The 17,409-nt window shown below is 46.4% G+C and overlaps 1 protein-coding gene across 4 annotated transcripts in view; it reads right to left on the bottom strand.

Moving 5' to 3' along the window:
* fbxo41 (F-box protein 41) overlaps positions 1-17,409 on the bottom strand; it is a 548,611-nt gene that overhangs the window by 117,995 nt on the left and 413,207 nt on the right. The window lies entirely within an intron of this gene.

Below are 17,409 nucleotides of genomic sequence, written 5' to 3' on the forward strand. Positions count from 1 at the left end.
TGTGAGAGGGTGTGTGTGTGAGTGTGGGAGTGTATGTGTGAGCATATGAGAGAGGGTCTGCATGAGTGTATGGATCTGTAGGAGAGTGTGTCTGTGTGGAGGAGTCTGTGTGTATAATTGTCTGCCTGAAGGAGTGTGTGTGTGTGTGTGTGTGTGTGTGTGTGTGTGTGTGTGTGTGGAGGAGAGCGTCTGTGTGTCTGTGTTTATCTGTGTGTGTGCATCTGTCTATATGTGTGCGTCTGTCTGTGTGTGTGTGTGTGTGTGTGTGTGTGCGCGCGTTTGTCTATAGTGTAATGGGGTCCCCTGTAGTGTGACATGAACCCAAGGTCCAGATTGAGACCATCTCCTTGGGTACTGAACTTGGCTATCAGCCTCTGCTTGGCAACTTTTCACTGTTGCTTGTCCCGAAGTCCGCCTTGGAGGATGGTCACCCGAAGGTCCAAGGTTGAACGTCCCGGACCGCTAAAATGTCCTCTGACTGGGAGGGAACACTCCTGTCTGTCGATTGTTGTGCGGTGTCCACTCATCCATTGCCATAGCGTCTGCTTGGTCTTGCCAATGTACCATGCTTCAGGGCACCCTTGCCTGCAGCGTATGAGATAGACAACATTGGCTGAGTCGCAGGGCAGCTCACACCTTCAATGCATTATTTGGGCTGACATGACACCAATTGTTAAAATTCACTTGAGAATGTAACTTTTAAATGTTCTGCGATTTACACATGAAACAAAAACCAACATGGTCATTCTAAAAGATAAGAGACTTAGCAAACAATCCAGGTCTTTTTCAATATATAATTTCAGTTACATCACACTGTAAACTTTTGCTATTAATTCTGTGTTTTATGATCTTATACTCCACAACTACCTGATGAAGGAGCAGCGCTTCGAAAGCTAGTGCTTCCAAATAAACCTGTTGGACTATAACCTGGTGTTGTGTGATTTTTAACTTTGCTTTCTTGATGTAGACATGGATTGATTAACTGCATGAAGTACCGGTTGATTGGCAGAAATTGCTAGAATCTCAGTCAGGAGAAGCAGCATGCAGAGCCCATACTTGGAAACAAATCAATGCTGTTTACTGGCCCTCGACTCATCAAATTCTGTAAATTACAATCTATATCCATTCAGCACAATCTCTACACTCACTGATGTGCACTGACCGTGCCCTTAGCTTCCTAGGTCCTAAACACTGACATTTCCTCCTTGAACACCTCTATCCCTCATTCCTTCATTAAGATTCTCTTTGGTGGCTCAGTGGTTAGCACTGCTGCCTCACAGAACCAGTATTCCAAGCTCGAGTCCAGCCTTGGGCGACTGTCTGTGTGGAGTTTAACATTCTCCCTGTGTCTCCATGGGTTTCCTCCCTCAGTCCAAAGATGTGCAGGTCAGGTGAATTGGCCATGCTAAATTGCCTGTAGTGTTAGGTACATTAGTCAGAGGGAAATGGGTCTGGGTGGGTTACTCTTCAGAGGGTCGGTGTGGATTAGTTGGGCCGAAGGGCCTGTTTTTACACTGTCAGGAATCTAATCTTTTGATCATTTATCCAAATGTCTCATGCAATTCACAGAGTCAGAGATGTACAGCACGGAAACAAACTTTTTGATCCAACACATCCATGCCAACTAGATATCCCAACCTAATCCCATTTGCCAGAATTTGGTGCACATCCCTCCAAACCCTTCCTATTCATATACCCATCCAGATGCTGTAATTGTACCAGCCTCCACCACTTCCTCTGGCAGCTCATTCCACACATGCACCACCCTCTACGTGAAAAGAGTTAGTGTGCGGCCACAGGGCGTGTGTACAGAGATGCACTGGAGGCTGTTGGCCATTTGGGATGAGACTCCTTGAAGAAGGAGTCCATCTGGGATATTCTTGAGTGGAATTGCTTTTCCTGGGAGCAGATGGTGGAGGGAGTAAGGGATTGCATTTTTGCAGTAGTGGTGGTGGGAGGAGGTGTAGTCCAGGTAGCTGTGGAAGTCAGTGGGTTTGACACAGATTCTGGATTAGTGGTGCTGGAAAAGCACAGCAGTTCCGGCAGCATCTGGGGAGCAGTAACAACGACATTTCTGGCAAAAGCCCTTCCTCAGGAATAGAGGCAGAATGTCTGAAGGGTGGAGAGATAAATGAGAGGAGGGTCCCGTATTGAGTTGGTCACCGGAAATGGAGATGCAGAGGTCCAGGAAGGGGAGGGAGGTGTCCGGGATGGTTCAGGTGAACTTAGGGTTGGGGTGAAAGGTGTTTGTGAAGTTGATGAATTGTTCAACCTCCTCATGGGAGCACGAAGTGGCACTGATACAGTCATTGATGCAGCTGAGGAACAGGTGGGGAATGGTGCCAGTGTAACTGTGGAAGATGGACTGTTCCACAAACCTATGAAGAGATAGGCACAGCTGGGGCCCATGTGGGTGACCATGTCCAACCCTTTGGTCTGAAGGAAGTGGGAGAAATCGAAGGAGAAATTGTTGTGGGTGAGGACAGTTCAGCCAATCAGTTGAGTGTGTCATGGAAGGTTACTGGTTGGATCGGCAGGAGAGGAAGAACCAGAGGGCTTGGAGTCATTCATCATGGCAGATGAATGTGTATAGAGACTGGATGTCTGTGGTGAAGATGAGGCATTGGGGACTGGGGAACCAAACATCATGGAGGAGTTGGAAAGCATGGGTGGTGTCCCAAATATATGTGGGGAGAGCCTGAACCAAGGGGGACAAGGATGTGTTAAGGTAAGAGCAGATACATTCGATGGGGCAGGAGCAGGCGGAGACGATGGGTCGATCGGGACAGTCAGGTTTGTGAATTTTGGGTAGGAGGTAGAACTGGGCGGTGTGTGGGTTTCTGGCACTATGAGTTTGGAGGTGGGAGATTCCCTGTGGTGATGAGGTTGTGGATGGTCTGGGAGATGATGGTTTGGTGATAGGAGGTGAGGTCATGGTCAAGGGGACAGTAAGAGGAGATGTCCATGATCAGGAAAGCATACTGTGATAATACTATAAAAATTGAAATTAGTGCTATATAGATATAATGAAGCTAAATGAGGAGTTAGAAAGCACAGTGTACAAAGCTGTAACTATTTGGCCAGTGAAGAATGAGGCCTGGGCTTGGCATTAAGATGTCATAATCCAGAAGAGGAAATACAAAGTGAATCTCACTAAGACATCGATTAAACTACAGCTTTTCGCTCATATATTATGTTCCCACCTTCCAATATGTATACAGAATTGACATAATTAAACTCCTTCTCTTCACTGTCGATTTTTTGAGAGGTGCGAGGGAGGAGTGGAGGACTGATAAGGTGAATAAAACTATTTTAAATACTTACCTCAGGTGTCGGAGCCTTCATTTGTCGAGAGGTGCTAGGAAAGAGCAGAGGACTGCTGGGAAGGTGAGTAAAAAACAATTTTTTTGAATAAAGTGGCGAGGAGAGAGGACGGGGAGAAAGGAGGGCTGCCAGGAAGGTTTTAAGTGGGTGAGATCTAAGGTTGTTGAGGAAGGTTTGTCTACTGAGTCAGGACGGGTGAAAGTTAGGAACAGCAAGGGAGCAGCCACCTCATTGGGGGTTTTCTACAGATCCCCTCCAATAGCAGTACAGAGATTGAAGAACTCGTAGATCGGCAGATTTAGGAAAAATGCAGATGTGGCAGGGTTGTTGGTATGGGTGATTTCAACTTTCCCAATATTGACTGGAACCTCCTGAGTGCAGAAGGTTTGGATGGAGATGTTTTTGTCAAGTGTGTTCAGGAGGGTTTCCTTACTCAGTACGGAGACAGGCCAACAAAGGGAGAAGCCATTTTGGATTTGGTGCTTGGCAATGAACCAGGACAGGTGTCAGCTCTTGTGTCGGGAGAACACTTTGGGGACAGTGACCACAACTGCTTCACATTTAGCATAGCCTTGGAGAGGGAAAGAAGCAGTTACCAAGGGAAGATATTTAATTGGAGAAAAAGGAAATTATGACGCTATCAGACAGGAGTTGGGAAGTAGAGATTTGGAACAATTGCTCCACAGAAAGGGCACAGCAGACATGTGGAGACTATTTAAGGAGCAGTTGTTGCGAGTGATGCGTGAATTTGTTCCTCTGAGACAGGTAAGAAGGGGTAAGATTAAGGAACCTTGGATGACGAGAACAGAGGAGCTTCTCATCAAAAGGAAGAAGGCAGCTTATGTAAGGTGGAGGAAGCAAGGATCTAGCACAGCTTTAGAGGATTACAGGCTAGCTAGAAAAGAGCTCAGAAATGGACTGAGGAGAGCCAGGAGGGGTCATGAAAAAAGCTTGGCAGGAAGGATTAGGGAGACCACAAAGGCATTTTGTGAGGAATAAGAGAATGATCAGGGAGAAGGTAGGGCCGATCAGGGATAGCGGAGGGAACTTGCACATGGAGTCTGAGCAGATAGGGGAAGACTTAATTGAGTTTTTTGCTTCAGTTTTCACTAAGGAAAGGGACCTTGTTGTGAATGAGAACTTTGAGGAGCTGGCATACAGTCTTGAACAGATCAAGATTGATGAAATTGATGTGCTGGAAATTTTGGCAAACATTAAGATTGATAAGTCCCCAGGGCCAAAGCAGATTTATCCTAGGCTGCTCCGTGAAGCAAGAAAGGAGGTTGCTAAGCTGCTGGCGAAGATCTTTGCCTCCTCACTCTCCACGGGGGTCGTACCAGAGGATCGGAAGGAGGCAAATGTTGTTCCCCTTTTCAGGAAGGGTAATAGGGAAATCCCTGACAATTACAGACCAGTCAGTTTTACGTCTGTGGTCAGCAAACTGTTGGAAAGAATTCTGAGGGATAGGATTTATGTCTATTTGGAAAAGCATAGTGTGATTAAAGGCAGTCAGCATGGCTTTGTGAGGTAAAACAAGGAAAGCAGATACTGGAATCCAGAGTCTAGATTAGAGTGGTGCTGGAAAAGCACAGCAGGTCAGGCAGCATCCGAGGAGCAGGAAAATCGACGTTTCAGGCAAAAACCCTTCATCAGGAATAGAAGCAGGGTGCCTGCCGAGTGGAGAGATAAATGAGATGGGGGTGGGGGGTGAGGAGAAAGTAGCATAGAGTACAATAGGTGAATGGGGGGGTCGGGATGGAGGTGATAGGTCAGAGAGGAGGGTGTGGGAAGGTAGCAAAGAGTACAATGGATGAATGGGGGGGGAAGGATGAAAGTGATAGGTCAGAGAGGAGGGTGGAATGGATAGGTGGAAAAGAAGATAGGCAGGAAGGACAGGTCATGAGGCAGTGCTGAGATGGAAGGTTGGAACTGGGGTGAGGTGGGGAAAGGGGAAATGGGGAAACTGGTGAAGTCCACATTGATTCCCTGGGGTTAAAGTGTACCGAGGCGGAAGATGAGGCGTTCTTCCTCCAGGCATCGGGTGGTGAGGGAGCGGTGATGGAGGAGGCCCATGACCTGCATGTCCTCAGCAGAGTGGGAGGGGGAGTTGAAATATTGGGCCACAAGGCAGTGGGGTTGATTGGTGTGAGTGCCCCGGAGATGTTCCCTAAAGTGCTCTGTGAAGAGGAGTCCAGTCTCTCCAATGTAGAGGAGACCGCATCAGGAGCAACGGACACAATAAATGATATTGGTGGATATGCAGGTAAAACTTTGAGGATGTGGAAGGCTCCTTTGGGGCCTTGGATGGTGGTGAGGAAGGAGGTGTGGGCGCAGGTTTTGCAATTCCTGCGGTGGCAGGGGAAGGTGCTAGGAAGGGAGGGTGGGTTGTTGCGGGGCGTGGACCTGACCAGGTAGTCACGGAGGGAATGGTCTTTGCGGAAGGTGGAAAGAGGTGGGGATTTGTGAGGAGCTAACAATCCTTAGATAAGCACATGGATGATGATGGATAGTGTAGGGGGACAAGCTGAGAGCAATTCACAGGCCTTGCTGAAGTCCATATACACCACATCCCTTGCTCGATCTTCGTCGACCTGTCTTGTCACCTCCTCGAAGAACTCAATAAGATTAGTGAGGCATGACTTGTCCCTCACAAAGCCAAGGGACTTCAGCAAGGCATTTGATAAGATTCGAGGAGAAAGTGAGGACTGCAGATGCTGGAGATCAGAGCTGAAAATGTGTTGCTGGAAAAGCGCAGCAGGTCAGGCAGCATCCAAGGAGTAGGAGAATCGACGTTTCGGGCATGAGCCCTTATTCAGGAATGAGGGATAAGGTTCCCCATGGTAGGCTCATTCTTAAGGTCAGGAGGTATGGGAAACAGAGAAATTCGGCTGTTTGGATTCAGAATTGGCTGGCTGACAGAAGGCAGAGAGTGGTTGTAGATGGAAAGTATTCTGCCTGGAGGTCAGTGTTAAGTGGGGTCCTGCAGGGCTCTGTTCTTGGGGCCTCTGCTCTTTGTAGTTTTTATAAATGACTTGGATGAGGAGGTTGAGGGGTGGGCTAGTAAATTTGCAGATGACACAACATTGGGAGGTGCCGTTGATAGTATCATAGAACGTAGAACAATACAGCTCAAAATAGGCCCTTCGGCCCTCGATGTTGCGCTGACCTGTGAACTATTCTCAGCTCATCCCCCTACACTATCCCAAAATCATCCATGTGCTTACCTAAGGATTGTTTAAATCTCCCTAATGTGGCTGAGTTGTCAACATTAGCAGGTAGGGCATTCCACACCCTTACCACTCTCTGAGTAAAGAACCTGCCTCTGACATCTGTCTTAAATCTATCACCCCTCAATTTGTGGTTATGCCCCCTCATACACACTGATGTCATCATCCTAGGAAAAAGACTTTCACTGTCTACCCTATGTAATTCCTCCCTTCAAGAAAGGAAATAGGGAAATTCCCGGCAATTACAGACCAGTAAGTCTCACGTCTGTCGTCTGTAAGGTGTTCGAAAGGACTCTGAGGTATAGGATTTATAACCATCTGGAAGAGCATGGCTTGATTAAATGCAGTCAACACGGCTTTGTGAGGGGCAGGTCATGCCTCACAATCCTTATCGAGTTCTTTGAGGATGTGACTAGAAATGTTGTTGAGGGTCGAGCTGTGGATGTGGTGTATATGGACTTCAGCAAGGCATTTGATAAGGTTCCCCATGGAAGGCTCATTCAGAATGTCAGGAGGAATGGGATTCAGGGGAACATAGCTGTCTGAATACAGAATTGGCTGGCCAACAGAAGACAGCGAGTGGTAGTAGAAGGAAAATATTCTGCCTGGAAGTCTGTGGTGAGTGGTGTTTCACAGGGCTCTGTCCTTGGGCCTCTATTGTTTGTAATTTTTATTAATGACTTGGATGAGGGGATTGAAGGATGGGTCAGCAAGTTTGCAGACGACACAAAAGTTGGAGGTGTCATTGACAGTATAGAGGGCTGTTGTAGGCTGCAGCGGGACATTGACAGAATGCAGAGATGGACTGAGAGTTGGCCGATGGAGTTTAACCTGGATAAATGCGAGGTGATCCATTTTGGAAGGTCAAATTTGAAAGCTGAGTACAGGATTAAGGATAGGATTCTTGGTAGTGTGGAGGAACAGAGGGATCTTGGGGCGCAGGTACATAGATCCCTTAAAATGGCCACCCAAGTGGACAGGGTTGTTAAGAAAGCATATGGTGTTTTGGCTTTTATTAACAGGGGGATTGAGTTTAAGAGTCGTGAGATCTTGTTGCAGCTCTATAAAACATTGGTTGGACCGCACTTGGAATACTGCGTCCAGTTCTGGTCGCCCTATTATAAGAAAGATGTGGATGCTTTGGAGCGGGTTCAGAGGAGGTTTACCAGGATGCTGCCTGGACTGGAGGGCTTATCTTATAAGGAAAGGTTGACTGAGCTCGGACTTTTATCATTGGAGAAAAGGAGGAGAAGAGGGGACCTAATTGAGGTATACAAGATAATGAGAGGCATAGATAGAGTCGATAGCCAGAGACTATTTCCCAGGGCAGAAATGACTAACACGAGGGGTCATAGTTTTAAGCTGGTTGGAGGAAAGTATAGAGGGGATGTCAGAGGCAGGTTCTTTACACAGAGAGTTGTGAGCACATGGAATGCGTTGCCAGCAGCAGTTGTGGAGGCAGGGTCACTGGGGACATTTAAGAGACTCCTCGACATACATATGGTCACAGAAATTTGAGGGTGCATACATGAGATCAGTGGTCGGCACAACATCGTGGGCTGAAGGGCCTGTTCTGTGCTGTACTGTTCTATGTTCTAATCCTCTGATCATCTTGTATGTCTCTATCAAATCCCCTCTTTGCCTTCTTCTTGCCAATGAGAACAGACTCAAGTCTCTCAGCCTTTCCTCATAAGACCTTCCCTCCAGACCAGTCAACATCCTGGTAAATTTCCTCTGCATCTTTTCCAATGCTTCCACATCCTTCCCAAAATTTGGGGACCAGAACTGTACACAATACTTCAAGTGTGGCCGCACCAGCGTTTGTATAGTTGCAGCATGATATTGCGGTTCTGGAACTCAATCCCTCTACGAATGAAACCTAACACACCATATGCCTTCTTAACAGCACTATCACCCTAGGTGGCAACTTTCAGGGATCTGTGTACATGAACCCCAAGATCCCTCTGCACGTCCACACTACTAAGAATCTTTCCATTGACCCAGTACTCTGCCTTCCTGTTATTCTTCCCAAAGTGCATCACCTCACATTTAGCTGCATTGAACTCTATTTGCCACCTCTCAGTCTAATTCTGCAATTTATCCTAGTCCCCCTGCAACCTGTAACATTCTTCCACACTGACCACTACTCCACCGACTTTAGTGTCATCTGAAAATTTACTAATCCATCCACCTATGCCTGCGTCTAAGTCATTTATAAACAGCAGTGGTCCCAAAACACATCCTTGTGGCAAACTACTAGTAACTGGACTCCAAGATGAATATTTTCCATCAACCACCACTCGCTGCCTTCTTTCAGAATGCCAGTTTCTAATTCAAACTGCTAAATCACCCTCAATTCCATGCCTCTGCATTTTCTCCAACAGCCTACCATGTGGAACCTTATCAAAGGCTTTACTGAAGTCCATGTATACCACGTCAACTGCCCTACCCTTATCTACATGCTTGGTCACCTTCTCAAAAAACTCAATGTGAGACATGACCAGCCCTCGATGAAACCATGTTGACTATCTGAAATCAAATTGTTGTTTGCAAGATGATTATAAATCTTATCTCTTAGAATCCTTTCCAAAACCTTTCCTACAACAGAAGTAAGGCTCACTGGTCTATAATTACCTGGGTCATCTCTACTGCCCTTCTTGAACAAGTGCACAACATTTGCAATCCTCCAGTCCTCTGGTACCAAACCTGTAGACAATGACGACTCAAATATCAAAGCCAAAGGCTCTGCTATCTCCTCCCTAGCTTCCCAGAGAATCCTCGGATAAATCCTATCCTTGTCTAGTTTCACTCCTTCTAGAATTGATAACCCCTGTTCACAACTAACCTCTATTCTTTATAGTCTAATATCTCGTAACTCATTCTTCTCATTTGCAATATTCTCCTTTCCTGAGTGAAAACCAATGAGAAATGTTCATGTAGCACCTCTCCAATCTCCACAGGATCCACACTCAACTTCCCACTTCTGTCTTTGATTGTCCTTATTCCTACCTTAATCATCCTTTTATTCCACACATATCTATAGAAAGCTTTAGGGTTCTCCTTTATTCTATTTGCCAAAGACTGCTTTTGTCCTCTCTTTGCTCTTCTTAACTCTCTCTTTAAATCCTTCCTAGCTGATCTGTAAGTCTCCGTCGCCTCATCTGTACCATCTTGCCTCATCAACACGTAAGCCTCCTTCTTCTTCGTAACAAGAGATGCAATTTCTATTGTAAACCATGGTTCCCTTACCTTATCACTTCCTCCCTGCCTGACAGGGACATATCTATCAAGGACATGCAATATCTGTTCCTTAAACCAGCTCCACATTTCCATTGTCTGCATCCCCTGCATTTTGCTACCCCACTCTATGCATTCTAATGCTTGCCTAATCGTATTGTAATTATCCTTGCCCCATTTTTAACTCTTGACCTGTGGCATGTACCTATCCCTTTCCATCACTAAACTAAACATAACTGAATTATGGTCACTCTCCACAAAGTGCTCTCCTACAACTAAATCAAACACTTGGCCTGGTTCATTGCCAAGCACGAGATCCAGTGTGGCCTCCTCTCTTGTCGGCCCTTTGACATACTGTGTCAGGAAACCCTCCTGTAGACATTGGACAAAACTGATCCATCTGACGTACTAGAGTTGTAGCATTTCAAAGGACTATTGCAGGCTGCAGCGTGACATAGACAGGATGCAGAGCTGAGATAAGAAATGGCAGATGGAGTTCAACCTGGATAAATGTGAAGTGATGCATTTTGGAAGGTTGAACTTGAATGCCGAATATAGCATTAAAGACAGGATTCTTGGCAGTGCGGAGAAATAGAAGGATATTGGTATTTAAGTACATAGATCCCTGAAAGTTGCCACCCAAGTGGATAGGGCTGTTACGAAAGCATATGATGCTTTGGCTTTTATTAACAGGGGGATCGAGTTGAAGAGTTGCGAGGTTTTGCTGCAGCTGTATAAGTCCCTGGTGAGACCACACTTGGAATATTGTGTCCAGTTCTGGTCGCCCTACTTTAGGAAAGATACAGAGGCTTTGGAGAGTGTGCAAAGAAGGTTTACCAGGATGCTGCCTCGACTGGAGGGCTTGCCTTATGAAGAAAGGTTGAATAAGCTTGGAGCTTTCTCTCTGGAGAGAAGGAGGAAGAGAGGTGACCTGACTGAGATATACAAGGTAATGAGAGGCATGGATAGAGTTAATAGCCAGAGACTTTTCCCAGGGCAGGATTGACTAGCACAAGGGGTCATAGTTTTAAAATATTAGGAGGATGGTGCAGAGGGGACGTCAGAGGAAGGTTCTTTACGCAGAGTTGTGAATGCATGGAATGCATTGCCAGTGGTGGTGATGGAAGCAGAGTCATTAGGGACATTTAAGCAACTGCTGGACATGCACAAGGACAGCAGTGAATTGAGAGATGTGTAGGTTAAGTTATTTTATTTTACATTAGGACTAATGCTCGGCACAACATCATGGGCCAAAGGGCCTGTTCTATGCTGTACTTTTGGATATGTTCACTGTCATATCCTTTTACAGCCTTGCTCCAACATCTCTCAAATATGCAAACTGCACTTTCTACGATTTTATTTCGAGCTCTTTATTCCCCAAACTCTACCAGTATCTTTGAGCAGGGAGGAGAAAGTGAGGTCTGCAGATGCTGGAGACCAGAGTTGAAAAATGTGGTGCTGGAGAAACACAGCAGGCCAGGCAGCATCCGAGGAGCAGGAGAATCGACATTTCGGGCATAAGCCCTTCTTCAGGAATCTGAACTCATTCCTGAAGAAGGGCTTATGCCTGAAATGTCAATTCTCCTGCTCCTCGGATGCTGCCTGGCCTGCTGTGTTTTTCCAGCACCACATTTTTCAACAGTATCTTCTAGCAGCCAAGAACTGAATCCCAACCCCGCCCCCCCCAACTTTTAGCTGTGTTCCTTCAACTTTAGTTTTCTTTTATTTTTCTCTCTCTTCCTTATAAAGGTTCATTAGCAATGGATTCTGAACATAGGCAGACTCACATGAGTTAAAGAGATTACACAACACAAGTCATTTAGAGATGCCAAATGACAATTCTGAGCCAGTAGCAGGCTGTAGCAGACTTTGGCCGAATCATGTGACAATGTCTTGACAGAATAAGTTTATTTCGCCAGAAGGTATAAACAAGGACTGCAGAAGCTGGAAACCAGAGTTTAGATTAGAGTGGTGCTGGAAAAGCACAGCGGTCAGGCAGCATCCGAGGAGCAGGAAAATCGACAATAGACAATAGGTGCAGGTGTAGGCCATTCTGCCCTTTGAGCCAGCACCACCATTCATTATGATCATGGCTGATCATCCTCAATCAGTATCCTGATCCTGCCTTATCCCCGTAACACTTGATTCCACTATCAGTAAGAGCTCTATTCAACTCTTTCTTGAAACTATCCAGAGACTTGGCCTCCACAGCCCTCTGGGGCAGAGCATTCCACACACCCACCACTCTCTGGGTGAAGAAGTTTCTCCTCAACTCTGTTCTAAATGGCCTACCCCTTATTTTTAAACCGTGTCGTCTGGTTTGGGACTCACCCATCAGCGGAAACATGCTTCCTGCCTTCAGAGTGTCCAATCCTTTAATAATCTTATACGTCTCAATCAGATCCCCTCTCAGCCTTCTGAACTCAAGCCCAGTCGCTCCAATCTTTCAATGTAAGATAGTCCCGCCATTCTGGGAATTGACCTCGTGAACTTACGCTGCACTCCCTCAATAGCCAGAATATCTTTCCTCAAATTTGGAGACTAAAACTGTGCACAGTATTCCAGGTGCGGTCTCACCAGGACCCTGTACAGCTGCAGAAGAACCTCTTTGCTTCTATACTCAATTCCTCTTGTTATGAAGACCAGCATGCTATTAGCTTTCGTCATTGCCTGCTGTACCTGCATGCTGGCTTTCATTGACTGATGTACAAGAACACCTAGATCTCTGTGTACTGCCCCTTTACCTAACTTGACTCCATTTAGGTAGTAATCTGCCTTCCTGTTCTTGCCACCAAAGTGGATAACCACACATTTATCCACATTAAATTGCATCTGCCATGCATCTGTCCACTCACCTAGCCTGTCCAGGTCACCCTGTAATCTCCGAACATCCTCCTCACATTTCACCCTGCCACCCAGCTTTGTATCATCAGCAAATTTGCTAATATTACTTTTAATACCATCATCTATATCATTAATGTATATTGTAAAAAGCTGATCCCTGCGGTACCCCACTGGTCTCAGTCTACCATTCTGAAAGGGAGCCAGCATTTATCACTACTCTTTGTTTCCTGTCAGCCAGCCAATTTTCAATCCAAGTCAGTATTTTCCCCCAATACCATGTGCCCTAATTTTGCTCACTAACCTCCTATATGGGACTTTATCAAAGGCTTTCTGAAAGTCCAGGTACACTACAGCCACTGGATCTCCCTTGTCCATCTTCAGAGTTACATCCTCAAAACATTCCAGAAGATTAATCAAGCATGATTTCCTCTTCATAAATCCATGCTGACTCTGACCTATGCTGTTACTGCTATCCAGATGTGTCGTAATTTCATCCTTTATAATTGACTCCAGCATCTTTCCCACCACTGAGGTCAGACTAACTGGTCTATAATTCCCTGCTTTCTCTCTCCCTCCTTTCTTAAAAAGTGGGACAACATTAGCCACCCTCCAATCCGCAGGAACTGATCCTGAATCTATAGAAGATTGGAAAATGATCACCAATGCATCCACGATTTCTAGAGCCACCTCCTTCAGTACCCAGGGGTGTAGACTATAGGTCCCGGGGACTTATCAGCCTTCAGACCTAACAGTTTCTCCGCCATCATCTCCTGCCTAATATAAATTCCCTTCAGTTCAGTTCCTTCAGCCACTATTACATCTGGGAGATTGCTTGTGTCTTCCCCAGTGAACACAGATCTGAAGTACCAATTCAACTCTTCTGCCACTTCTTTGTTCCCTATAATATATTTATCTGTTTCTGTCTTCAACAGCCCAATTTTAGTCTTCACCATTTTCTTTCCTTTCACATACCTAAAAAAGCTTTTACTATCCTCCTTTATATTTTTGGCCAGTTTACCTTCATACCTCATTTTTTCTCTGCGTATTTCCTTCTTAGTTATCCTCTGTTGTTCTTTAAAAACTTCCCAGTCCTCCGTTTTCCCACTCATCTTTGCTATGTTATACTTTTTCTCCTTTGACTTGATATTCTCTTAACTTCCCTCGTCAGGCACGGCCACCTCTGCCTCCTCTTAGGATCTTTCTTCCTTTTGCACCATTGAACTTTGGCCAGCTCCTCCCTCATAGCTCCATAGTTCCCTTTATTCAACTGAAGTATTGTCACTTCTGATTGTACCTTCTCCCTTTCAAATTGCAGATTGAAGCTTATTGTATTATGGTCACTACCTCCTAATGGCTCCTTCACTTCGAGGTCCCTGATCAAATCCGGTTCATTGCACAACACCAGATCCAGAATTGCCTTCTCCCTGGTCGGCTCCAGCACAAGCTGTTCTAAGAATCCATCTCGGAGGCACTCCACAAACTCCCTTTCTTGGGGTCCAGTACCATCCTGATTCACCCAGTCTACCTGCATGTTGAAATCCCCCATAACAACTGTAGTAATATCTTTGCGACAGGCCAATTTCAGCTCCTTATTCAACTTACACCCTACATCCAGACTACTGTTTGGGGGCCTATAGATAATTGCCATGAGGGTCTTTCTACCCTTAGAATTTCTCAGCTCTATCCATGCTGACTCCACATCCCCTGACTTTAGGTCCTCCCGTACAAGGGACTGAATATCATTCCTTACCAACAGGGCCATCCCACCCCCTCTGCCCGTCAGTCTGTCCTTACGATAGCATGTATAGCCTTGAATATTCATTTCCCAGGCCCTGTCCACTTGAAGCCACATCTCCGTTATCCCCAAATCATAACTGCCACTTTCCAAATGAGCCTCAAGCTCATCCATCTTATTTCTAATGCGTCGCGCATTCATATATAGTATTTTTTAAGTTGTTACTGCCCTCACCTTTCCTATCAATCCCTATTTCACTCAACCTTATGGCATGATCCCTTTTTGAGCTTTCTGTTCCATTGATACCGTTGTCTTTCTTGACTTCTCTTGTTCTAACTTTCTCTGCAATTTCCTTCTTAAACCTCCAGTTTGTCCCCTCCCCGCCGTTATTTAGTTTAAACGCAGCTGTGTTGCAGTGGCAAACCTGCCTGCCAGAATGCTGGTCCCCCATCTATTAACGTGCTCTATAAAATAGAGCTCTATTCCTGATGAAGAGCTTTTGCCCGAAACGTCGATTTTCCTGCTTCTCGGATGCTGCTTGAATTGCTGTGCTTTTCCAGCATCACTCTAATCTAAACTCTCATTTCGCCATAACCTCAGTGACATAGTCAGAGAACAATGAAGGAGGCTTCTAGAAGAGATTAGATTACTTACAGTGTGGAAACAGGCCCTTCGGCCCAACAAGTCCACACCGCCCCGCCGAAGCGCAACCCACCCATACCCCTACATCTACCCCTTCCCTAACACTACGGGCAATTTTAGCATGGCCAATTCACCTGACCTGCACATCTTTGGACTGTGGGAGGAAACCGGAGCACCCGGAGGAAACCCACGCAGACACGGGGAGAACGTGCAAACTCCACACAGTTAGTCGCCTGAGGCGGGAATTGAACCCGGGTCTCTGGCGCTGTGAGGCAGCAGTGCTAACCACTGTGCCACCGTGCCGCTTCATATCCATCAACCTTGCCTAGGGCCAATCAATGCAACTTTATGAGTACTACAGTAGGGGGGCATATCCGAAGGAGAAAATGTTATGGAGGAAATAAAATACAATGGGATTTGGAGAGGGAGACACAAAGCTTTAAGGGACTGGCTCCCGGAATGACAGACTTCTGTTACATGGGTAGACAGATGTTGGGATGGCTAAGAGGAGATTCCATTTGAGCTGAAAAATGTGTTGCTGGAAAAGCACAGCAGGTCAGGCAGCATCCAAGGAGCAGGAGAATCGACATTCCGGGCATAAGCCCCTCTTCAGGAATGAGGAAGGTGTGCCGAGCAGGCTAAGATAAAAGGTAGGGAGGAGGGACTTGGGGGAGGGACGTTGGGAATGCGATAGGTGGAAGGAGGTTAAGGTGAGGGTGATAGGCCGGAGAGGGGGTGGGGGCGGAGAGGTCAGGAAGAAGATTGCAGGTCAAGAAGGCGGTGCTGAGTCCGAGGGTTGGGACTCAGATAAGGTGGGGGAGGGGAAATGAGGAAGCTGGAGAAATCTGCATTCATCCCTTGTGGTTGGAGGGTTCCTAGGCGGAAGATGAGGCGCTCTTCCTCCAGGTGTCATGTTGTCATGGTCTGGCGATGGAGGAGGCCAAGCACCTGCATGTCCTTGGTGGAGTGGGAGGGGGAATTAAAGTGTTCAGCCACGGGGCGGTTGGGTTGGTTGGTGGGGGTGTCCCAGAGGTGTTCTCTGAAACGTTCCGCAAGTAGGCGGCCTGTCTCCCCAATGTAGAGGAGGCCACATCGGGTGTAGCGGATGCAGTAAATGATGTGTGTGGAGGTGCAGGTGAATTTGTGATGGATATGGAAGGATCCCTTAGTGTGCCAAGCAGGCTAAGATAAAAGGTAGGGAGGAGGGACTTGGGGGAGGGACGTTGGGAATGCGATAGGTGGAAGGAGGTTAGGTGAGGGCCTTAAGAATCAACAGTAACACAAGAGGGAGTTGATGACCTAGTGTTTTATCCTTCTTTTAGCAGTGTGACTTGAACTGTGCACAATACTTCAAAAGTGACCACACCAACGTCCTCTACAACCTCAACATGGCGTCCCAACTACTGATAGAAAAAGGAAAAAACTGTGGACGCTGGAAATCAGAAACAAGAATTCTGGGTGGCACGGTGGCACAGTGGTTAGCACTGCTGTCTCACAGCGCCAGAGACTTGGGTTCAATTCCCGTCTCAGGCAACTGCCTGTGTGGAGTTTGCACATTCTCCCAGTGTCTGCGTGCGTTTTCTCCGGGTGCTCTGGTTTCCTCCCACAGTCCAAAAATGTGCAGGTCAGGTGAATTGGCCATGCTAAATTACCCGTAGTGTTAGGTGAAGGGGTAAATGTAGGGGAATGGGTCTGGGTGGGTTGCGCTTCAGCGGGTCGGTGTGGGCTTGTTGGGCCGAAGGGCCTGTTTCCACACTGTAGGTAATCTAATGTAACCTAAAACAGAATTTGCTGGCAAGTCTGGAGCACCTGTGGAGAGAAATCAAAGTTAATATATCAGGTCCTTCTTCAGAACTGATGGTAGCTAGGTAAAAATTGTTTTTTGTCCAGAAGTTATGATGGGGGAGGGGGTAAGGAGTAAATAAGAGGTGGAGATAGAGGTCAAAGAGAGATAAGATCAGTTGGACAGACAAAGGAAGGAAAACAGTCAGCCGAGGAGAGTGAATAGCTGCTAATGGAGACAATCAATGACTAACAATGTGATGTGTGTAATAGCAGTGCATGTGATAAGAATATCCTTAGCTCCTCACTGGGCTAAGGACATGGGAAAAGGTGCCTCAAGATCCAAAGTTGTTGAACCTCATATTGAGTCCAGAAGGCTGTAGAGTTAACAGGTAGATAATGAGGTGCTGTTCTTCCTGCTTCTGCTGAGCCTCGTTAGAGCATTGCAGCAAACCTGAGACAGAGAAGTTGGCCAGGGAACATGGTGGTATCAGGAGTGAAGGACGAGTGGACCAAGATAAGCCAGAGGAAACAGACCATGCAGAAAGTTAACAAGATTTTCATTTGCTTTGATTATTATTGTCACATGTACCTAAGTACAGTGAAAGGATTTGTTTT

The sequence above is a fragment of the Chiloscyllium punctatum genome, chromosome 1, assembly GCF_047496795.1.
Source record: "Chiloscyllium punctatum isolate Juve2018m chromosome 1, sChiPun1.3, whole genome shotgun sequence".
Lineage (NCBI taxonomy): Eukaryota > Metazoa > Chordata > Chondrichthyes > Orectolobiformes > Hemiscylliidae > Chiloscyllium > Chiloscyllium punctatum.